Raw genomic sequence first — 10244 nt, forward strand, 5'->3', positions numbered from 1 at the left:
ATCAACGGGCTGTCACTCAGGTGGCTCCGGAGCAGTGCCTGATTAGGTGTGCAGGACCTTCACCCCTCCAAGGAGGAATGATAAAGAGGGGGACGACGACCAACTCTGCTCCATTTGTTCCCCGAGACCGGGCTCCCAGCCCCGCCGCGGACTCTGCCGGGGGAGTCCTCCGCGGGGACCAGCACTGCCCGAGCGGCCACGTACAGCTGTACGGGTGTCCCCCCCCCCCCCCAAAAAAAAAAAAAAAAAAAAAGCTGACCCCCTTCCCCGCCACCCCACAGCGACACGGTGCCTCAGTCCCCACCCGTCCACCCGTCCACCCCCCCCCGCCCCCGGTACGGCGCAGGCGGTGCGGTGGGGGCTGCTCACTCATCATCCCTGCCCCGCGTGGGGCCATTTGCTCGCTAATTGCTCCTCTCCTCATCGACCGCGCGGGGCGGGGGCGGCGGCGGCGGCGGCGGCGGGGGGGGGGGGGGGGGGGAAGGCCAGAGCCGCCGCCCCGGCGCTATTTCAGGGCGGGCGGCTCCGCTCCGCACCTGTCCCGGCCCGTCCCGGCCCGTCCCCGGCTCCCTCCGCCCTCACCCCGGCCGCTGCTTCCCCCGCCTGCCTCCTTCTTTCCCTCCTCAGCCCCGCGCTCCTCGGGCATGGCTGAGGCGGGACGCCCCGGTCCCGCTGCCGCCGCTGGGGGGGACGAAGCCGCCGCCGATGAGTTCCGCGATATCATCCGCAGCCGGTCGGGTAGGCGCCGTTCCGCGCTCCTCTCCTCACGGCGGCCGCGGGGCTCGCTGAGAGGAAGGGGAAGGGGGGGGGGCTCGCCGGCGGGGCGGCAGCGCGGAGGGAGGCGGGCTGAGGGCAGCCCCGGCGGGGGGGGGGGGGGGGGGAGGCAGTGAGCTTTTTAAAATTATTTTTTTATTAGCTCAACTTTTCCTTGCGCTGCGCCGCACTGAAGGGGTTCGCTCGCTGGGCGAATCGCGCACCTCGGCGTGACAGGAGGGACGTTCGTGTCCCTCTGGCAACACGCGAGTGTCGCCGTGCGTCGTCGTCCCCCCCCCCGGGTTTCCCCCATCTTGGGCTGTGGTAAATGGGCGGGAAGGTTGCGCCGCTTGTGTTAGCGGGGCAGGTCGTTAAAGCTGTGCATGGAAGCGGCTGTAACGCTCCCCCAGAGGATAAAGATAAAGTTTCAGGTGCCCGGGCTCTTTTTGCTTAGTCCTGGAAAGAAACCAAATCCGTGGTAGTAAAGGTATTTATAGACCATTCAGCATTTACTCATTTGCAGCACAAGTGCATGTGGAGCTACAAATTAAATTAACTCTTCCTGAAGCTGCATGTGCTTGCGCAGTAAACAAGCCTTAAAATAATGGTGTCCTTACATGGTTAAACGACCTTTCAAAAATGATCTGCATTGTACTTGTTTTAAGAAACAGCAATAGAACACTTGCCGTGTATCAGGGAATAATTAGAGCCGCTATGGGAAATTTAACTTTGAAAGTGTTGGGGTGGTAGAAAGCAGACCTTACATTTTCTGCGACAGATTTTGTGAACGTTGTTTTTACTCTGGTAGTGTAAAGACACTCTTGCAGCAGTATTTGGTGCTTTCCCACTGAAGTCTCAGCGGTGCAATTCCTGAAGTTCTTTTGCTCTTGTGGCAAAGTGTTTCTTCTAATGTTACCAGCCTACTGCATTTCACATACTAACTGCTTCTCCTTCAGCTTGGCATTTAAAAGGACAAGTATTGCCCTGGTGGGAGTGGGAAATAGTGGGGTTGGGTGGCTGTTCAGGTTTTTTTCAAGACCTGCTTTTGGCTCCCATATTATGTCTTTTATCTAAGTTTCTGCAGCACGAGTTGAATGTGAAAGAAAAAAAGTGGTTGGTGTGCTGTCTCCACAGTCATTCCTCGTTAGGCTGATTGTGTTACCTCTTATAGCAGCACATGTTCCCCATTCCATACTTGGCTCACTTACAGTTCGGGGGGTGTAAAATGCAGGATGGGTACAACACAAAGAAAAGCCCTCTGCATTTAAAGGATTGTCCTGTCAGTGTATAACAGCGTATTTGGGCACTTGCTGGTTGGAGGTGAGAGAACTTGAAGGTTGACAAAAATAGTATCTTCAGGTCCATGTGATTTCCCGAAAGTGAAGTTGCAGTTAGTAACTTTACTGTTAGGTGCTTACAACTGTGAGCTGAGAGTGCTTTCTTCCCACTCTTATTTTTTTTTTTCCTGTAGCTAGCAACTACTTTCAATGTTCAGTTTGATTTCCCATTTTAAAAATTCATAATTGAGAGCAGACACTCTCCGAAAAGCTAAACAGGAAATGTTACGTATGTGTTTCCTAATTATCCCTTATATTCTCTGTTTCACTTGGAAAGTCTGTTTCCAAATCAACTTTGGTGGCAATTCCTTAGGTGTATGGTATCATAATAAGTGTAAGATCTCAAATGGCTCTAAAATGTTTTTCTGTTTCCTGCTATAAAGTAGTATTAGAATTTAGATGTTAGCAGTAGACATGGAGCAAACATTTGTGCTTCTTAATTGGACACAATTCCCTGGTCTATTCTCTATGATGAATAAGAAACAGGATCAGTTTAAGGATCATAGAATTGCCCCAGATGTTTATAAGCCTGAAGAGATGAGAAAATTCAATTTCCATGGTGATGTTCATCACAGGTATACTTTTTTTTTTTCCCCAGCAATATACCCCACAGTGATCTCTTATTCTTGCTTATCCTTCATTGTTACCATCTAACTTTTAAATGTGTTGCTTAAAATCTGACTATGGGTTTAGGGAGAAATAACATATAACAAATTAACACAGCTGTTAGCACAAGTGAGGTGAGAAGAACTTGATGAGATGGTGTTTGCAAGCCTGAGGATAGGTTCATTTTGTTTTGGAGTTTTCTGTAATCTGTTACCTAGGTAAGGCATTTCTGGAGTTGGGATGTGCCATTTGTTTGGACACATGTTCACCTTGAACAATTTCGGATTGGAAGTTTTAGGAGGGCTTCTTGGGAGTGAAATGCTGGCACAGCCTCCTTAACCATGTAGTAATGGTGAGGAGGCTAAATTGTTCTCAGGAGGCACTTCCTAGACCTGCAGAAGAGATTTTGTGATCCAGTAGGAAGTTCTTGGTGACTGAAAGTGAAGCTAGTGCAGTAAGTCCTTGGAAATTTAGGGCATCAGATACAATCTCTTTTAAAGCTCCTTTGTTATCCCACCTGTTTTTTGCTCTGTTTATATTAATTTCATGCTTCAGGGGTCTGCTGCTTTCTGGAATGGTGTGGAGGAAATTTTTGCCCTTGTCGGTACAAAACTTGACTTCTGGTAGGTGCAGGTTGTGCTTTTTCATGAAACTAGAGAAAAGGTAGGGTAGGATATGTTGATGTACTTGCCATATAAAAATATTCTACACTCCTGTTTTCTGAGGTCTTATTCAAAAGCTCAGAGCACCAATATTTTAATAAGGTGAATGGGTGGATGCAGATAGTGTTAATCTGGGCATCCTGCTGTCAACTCCAGGTAAAATAATTGGAAAAAGTTATGAGGATTCACTTCATGTAAAGACAAAATCTTAAAGCTTGTTAGCACAATTTAAGGGAAAGCAGGCTCTGTCAAATTTTCTGTTAACAAATTGTCTTGATAAAATAATTTCTCACAGAATATTACAACACACACACACACACAAAAAATTAGTACTGGCAATAAAATACCTAGTAAATTGTTTAAAACCCACAAAACAGTTGTATTGCAAAAGTTGCCATTGGGGAATTGTAATGGAATTGGGTTTTCCCTGTTGCATCTCCATGGGGATAATTACTAGCTCCTACAATAACTCATCATTTTTCATTTCCACTGATACAGAATGGCTTGGGTTATCTGGGTGTTCGAAGAAGATTCATGCAAATGCAGAGCTTAGGAGTGAGGAATGTAAGCTGTGCTGTCAGATAGAGGGACAGCACCGAAGAATTTAGTGGTCACTGCAGGGGCTTTGTTCGGCATGTGCTTGTAATGTGATGACATAGGGCAATAGGTGTCGGAAAGTTATTTTTGATTCTTGTATATGGCATGGCTGATTCTAGTATGAGAAATGTGTTTAAAAAAACAAAAAACCAAACAACAAAAAAACCAAACCTCCACAAAAACTGAGATCCAAGGTGAATGTATATGGAGCTCAGCCAGTAATTTTTTTAATCCTTTTTTGAGAAGTTACAGAAGTGACTACTACTTTGTGTCAGTATATTCATGGGCAGAAAATCCTGGATGCTGAAAGTCTAGCAGGGGAAGGCACAACAAGAAAGGAAGAGTGAAAGCTAATAAATTCACATTAAAGCATCTGGTATCTTGAGAAGGGGAGGTGGTTAACCTCTGGGGATAGATCCTCCATCTCTAGAGGTGTTTGGTCCAGCACTTGGTGGTACTTTTTAAGTTGAGCTTTATCCAAATGCAAGTTACTAGACTCAATATTAAGAGCCTGTCATAAATCATCAGTCCAGTCATCTGTCTCATGGTCCCTTCTTGTCATAACAGTATTCATTTGTGAATCTTCTCTTAATAGAAGAACATTTTCTACCTGGCTCTTCAGTTTAATGCTTGCCATCTGAACTGGGCCTTCTCAAGACCTGAAGGACCACCCTGCTGGTGTGAGACTTAGGCCGAGTGTCCTCCCGTTGTCCTGTGTGTGGGTGCTGGCAATTCTTAAAATACCAGTACTAAACCAGAATCCATCTGGGTCTCAAGGTTAGTGGGCTGAGATTGATCCAGACAGCCGTTAAGTTAGTATTAGCAAAAAGACAGTGTAAAACAACTGCAAATGTGAACATGTTACAAGTTTCAGTCACTTCCCAAACCATTATTAAACATGCTGGTCTAGTAAGTGCAGGTCTTTAATGTATTGTACTTGATGTCATGCTTGTTGAACACATGGAGACCATGCTTGGGGAAATGGATTTTGCAGAGCTTAATAAAACCTATCTTTGTGATTTAATTTCTCTGAAGAACACGTGGTTTCCATTGCCCAGAATTTCTTTCCTGGCTATAGAGTAAAATACCACCATCAAGTCTCAAATACATTTGGATGCTTGCTACATTAGAAGAACGGTTTCAAAAACCAGTGTAAATAAAACTCAAAGCAGAGAGTGGGTTTCTGTAATAAAAATCTGCATGCCATAAATACTTTCTCATCAATTTAATGAAGATTTAGATTTTATTGTTACTGTTGCAGAACTTAGTAACTGTAGTCATGATTAGCAACAGAAAGTCCTCTAATTTCTTCAGTTCATAGACAGTCTTTAGAAAAAAGGCTTAAGGCCTCATTTGTTCTTAACTTCTAGCACAAAATTATGCAGATCTGGAGCAAGCTGCTGTTATGACATGATGACTTTGCTTAGAAGAATGATTTGGCGTGGTTCAGGGTTTGTGAGTAAGGACTTGAACCTCTCCACATTTCCTTCTGTTAAGTTGCATGACTTGAGGTTTTGACTAGAAGACAGCTGTTTTGGTCTTTATATACAGAATAACGATTGTTAGGAGTTGTCACCATGCAGTGTTAAGCAAGTACATATTCTGGACACTTGGTTTCCTCTTGTACTTTAATGCTATTAAAAGGCATAGATATAATGTATAGTGGTGATACAGATAGTTAAGTAGACATACAGTGGTTCTTCTCCCTTCTTCCTCCTTGCTCCCCCTGTTCTCCGCCAGCTTCACTGGTCTGGAAACTGTGGGTCACTAGAGCTGTTAGTACATATCCAAAACTGGATAACTTGTGTGGGTGCTTCTCCCCTTCTCCCTCAAGCATCCGGAGACCTGACGGAGTTCCCTGGCTTCGTCAGCGTGAGGGAACAGCACAGGATGTGCTCTGCCTGTTTGGCTGAAGCACTTGTCACACTCCCCCTCCACGCAATGATGCCTGGTGAATGTTAGCAGTATGCCTGATGGGAAAACAAATGAATTGACAAATGGTTCTGCATAACAAAGTGTATATGCTGTATCCAAGGTGTAGTAGCTCGCTGATCAGGGGAACCTCGTCTGCCAGCGCAGCTCCACCGTGCTGAGCACGGCGATGTGAGCATGCCAGGGCGCTGGGACAGAGCGTTCACTGTGCCCAAATGTGCGTGCTGCTTGTTGTCAGAGTGTTGAAATGGCATTCATGGAGTGCTTCTGGGCAAGAAGATAAAAGCGATATCTCTGCTGAATCTGTCTGTGCTGTAGTGGCATGCTGGTGTGGCATTGCTACCCCAGCTGCAAAGAGTTGGATCCCCTTCAAAAATAAAAGAATACCTTCATGGCTGCTGAAGGTGGAGATTTGGCTCTGGTGAATCAGTGCTTTGCAGTGAAGGGAGACTTGTATGCGGTATCTCTATTCCTAAAAGTGCAGCGTGTGGGAAGAACTGTGGATCTTGTCCAAAACGGCTTTAGGGGCTGAGCCAAGGTACTGTATGAGGGGAAAGTACAGGGTCTGTGGTCATAAAGCTCATGCAAGTGTTAAAATAAATGTATGTAAAAAATATTTATGTATAAATATAACATTTGATTTTTGGATGGATACACTTTCATATGACTTAAAGAAAAAAGGAAACTGTGTGCTGATAAATCTGAATGAAACAGAATTAAAATATGGATATAAACTGTTCAGAATAATTCCTGGCCTTGCCTGTTCAGCCATGGTTTTGTGGGACACTTGTAGCATGCAAAGCAATTGTAGGACAAAAGCTGCTGGTGATGCGGTAGCAATATCCACTTCAGGACATAGATTTGATGGATGGATCTAATAAGCAGAATGAACTGCTGACTTTAGCCTGAATGTTGGGATTTGGTGAAACTAGAAATTTCTGGTAATGTTGACAATCGCAGCCTGTAAAGGTGTCTTTGTAGAAGGTAATTTTTAAGTATGTGGTTTAGATGTGTAAAAATTTCATTGCTGAAATCACAATTATTTTGCTGAGTTCAGACTTCATCCTGTGCTTTAAACTATTGTACTCAAATCAATCTGCCCCCCCCCCCCCCCCCCCCCCCCGCAATTAAAATTAGATTATTTATGCTTCTCTTGCTGGAATTAAGTTTCTAGCTTGTTTTGTTTTTCTTTTATTTTGAGGTATTTCCATTATTTCTATTATACTTCACAGGCTTTATTTCTTTTTATCAGAAGGAGAATCTAACCATGCATCATATAATGTCCTCATCTTGGTACAGTGGATGCCTTATTCTGTAGGCTGAAAAATTGGCTTTGGGTAGTGAAGTGTTCCCCCCCCCCCCCCCCCTTATTTATGCAGTTAAAAAGCATGGGATCTGGTATGTTCAGAAGTGCTGATCACTTGCAGGTTCTGTTAGTACTCAGTCATTTCAGTCTGAGCAGAACTGGAGGGGAGAGAAATCGTTCCTAAAAGCATTAGCAAAATGTCTCAAAACTTAACTCCTGTTAAGCAGTAGTCTCTTTGCTCAGAAGTGAGCATTTTTTATTTCAGTGGTAAAAGGTCATTTAAACAGCAGTTTAGTTAAGATATTAAATTCAATATCTTGCTCTTTAAATATCTGTTTTTTTTAATTGCCTGCCTTCTATATACTGTTTCCTTGGCAACAATATTTTTGTATGCTAAGAAGTTCTTGTATTTCAAATGTAAATCCAAAGAAACACTATAGGTTTCTTAAACTAGCTTTAGAACTGCAACATCTGTAAACAATTAACATTTTACCTAGTCAATTGCAGGTATGTGGGTTCTTTCTTGTGTACTACAGCTGATTCTATCCTGTGGATAAGTACCCACATCCTGTGATTAACTGTAAGACTTGTTGGACATTAAAGGGAATGGATTTATTTTCATTAAAGGGGTCTCCTTCAATTTGAATCTCAAATTGAGAACACTCAATTCAACACTTCTGTCTCTCTCTTTTTAGGGTAGGAATCATCACTGACTTGAATGAAGTGGTGGGAAAATCAGCAGTGGGGGGAAAAAAACCCCCACGAACCACCCTGGCATTAACTAACTTTGAAGTATGAATGTCTTCCGTGTGAAAGCTAAGCGATCTCCTACGATGTACCATGTCTGGCTGTGTGGTGCTCCATCCATTGCTGAATCTATGTAATTACTTTAAATAAAACTCCACCTCTTATTTCTGGAGCTTGATGGACAATGTGCTGTTTTGTGTAATCTGGCAAAAGTATTGTACTGAATTTCAAGGTTAGTTTTATGCTGTCCTTATCCTATGTGATTGATATCAAGAGCATGATGTGATTGAGTTATGCTGCAGCATGCAATCAGATACCATAAATAGTATTATCTGCATAAAGTCTTGGAAGTGGTTGCTGGGCTGCTTCTAAAGTGCACTTTGGCTTGGATGTTGAAGCCATAGTTGGGATCATCATTTTAAAAATCAATCTGTTTTTAAGGCAGATAATACACTGGTTAACTAATTTATTTTTTTGTGTGGAAGGCTGACTGAAATATAAAGAAATATGCACTAACTAAAGCAGGTTTATATTTTGTTTGTAGCTTGCAAAAGCTCTCTGTACCTCTTGTTCAGTCAGTGTACGTGGTCCTTATCAAACAGGAAGTGCACTCTTATCAAATTATTTAGGATGTTTGTGCTGCCTAGCATTTTTCATTTCCACCTTGTACAAGCAGAAAAAGGAAAAAAGCAATGTAAATCAGACTTTCTCCAAACCTAATGTTCTACTTAAGTTTAAGATAATGATGGAAGAGAGGAGGAGCTGTAAAGGATGTGAATTAGTGAAAACTTCTGGATGAGTTGTGGTCCCAAATAAGCTTGCTGCAAAGAATGTCTGGCATTGTTTTATTCAAAAGGCAAGGCATATTTTAGGAAATAATATCTGACTTTTATCTCGAGGCAGTACATTAACAAGCAATCATTGAAGCGAAACTGTTATTTAGCTATGATTTCATGACTTTGTGACGTTACCTTTTTGCTAGATGATGGAGTCTGCCCTTTTCATTTTCTCTAATGCCAAGGCAAACTTGTTATTTTGATGTTTGGAATTTATCAAACTGCTTACAAATGGATTAATATGACATTTCAACTTTATGTCATAAGATCAGTAGAAGTAGGCTAGCATAATAAAGGTTGTCTAATAAATTTATATTCAGTAGTATTTCTGTTCTTGATGGCCCGCAACTGCTGTGAACCATCTTCATGAACTGTCTTCAGCCTTGCAGACTGCCTTTAAAGTGTGAAGCATAAATCTGTTACACCTACAATGAAACCCTATTTCTTTAGTCCTAAGTGTGCCTTATTCTAGGGGCATGCTCTCTTTAGACTACCTAGCATCACAGTAAGCACGTGTTTTCCTGAAAAAACTAGCAACTGGTAAAGCAAAATCTTCTATACAGCACTCTTGTTTCTGCTGGTTTTTACACCCAGAATAATTAGGCTAATTCAATTAGGCTTTGTGTGATCTTTCCCCTTTTATCTCAAGTGTAATGTTTTGCTGAACACTAGAGGGAAATAACTAAGGATTGGCAATGTGCACTTGCAAAATATTAAATTCTTCAGCTGAATTCTAGCTACCTCCTCAGAAGGACTTCTGGTTGTTGTGGAAATCAAGTTGCGTGGATTTAAACAATGATAACTTCATAACCTTGCAACTTTGGAAAAATCTCGCTGGTTACTGCTAGTCTCCAGCTTGACTGAAATGTCAGTGTGCTGCAAAAACTCCGTGAAACTGCAGAGGACTTGCTGCTTGGTTGGGATTCTTTCCCCGTGGGTTCCTGCACCCAACAGATGGGTGAAGAACACTTCTACTGGGTGAAGAAACTTTCTGGTCTGCTTCCCAATCCTCTTGGACTTGCTACATTTCTGTTAATGCAGTCATATCTTTTTTCCCTTCTGTTTGTGATGCTGATGTCCGGTGACAGCAATAAAGGCAGTAGTGTTGGAAGATGCCCTGTCCTCTGGGATGACTGCTGGGTGTTTTGTTGGTTTTTCATAGCTGTAAAGATTATTAGTAGTGCAGAAAAGAGCTACAGGTTGAGGCCTGGTCATACTGCACCAAAATATACTACTTGTTCAGCATCTGCATGCTGGCTTCATCAGAGCTGTGCAATGTGGACGTAACCCAAGGCTGCTTCTGTTGAGGTAGGCTCCATCACTTCCAGACTCTGAAAGTAATTGGGAGAGAATTTGGTTCATTAGAGATAATTAAAGGAAACACTGAGTACTAATTGGATATAATGTCCTACAGTAGAAGTTGCTAAACTTTGCCTACCCCCTTGGGGAAAAACAGAGAACTATTTGT

General features: G+C 42.9%; 1 long non-coding RNA gene across 1 annotated transcript; it reads left to right on the forward strand.

The window, feature by feature from the left end:
• The first annotated feature begins 481 nt into the window (after window positions 1-481).
• Window positions 482-9887, forward strand: LOC115344159. The gene is made up of 2 exons (XR_003924455.2): window positions 482-738; window positions 7889-9887. It is a non-coding gene; the product is annotated as an uncharacterized LOC115344159 (long non-coding RNA).
• Window positions 9888-10244: the final 357 nt, after the last annotated feature.

This window comes from Aquila chrysaetos, chromosome 7 (assembly GCF_900496995.4).
Source record: "Aquila chrysaetos chrysaetos chromosome 7, bAquChr1.4, whole genome shotgun sequence".
Lineage (NCBI taxonomy): Eukaryota > Metazoa > Chordata > Aves > Accipitriformes > Accipitridae > Aquila > Aquila chrysaetos.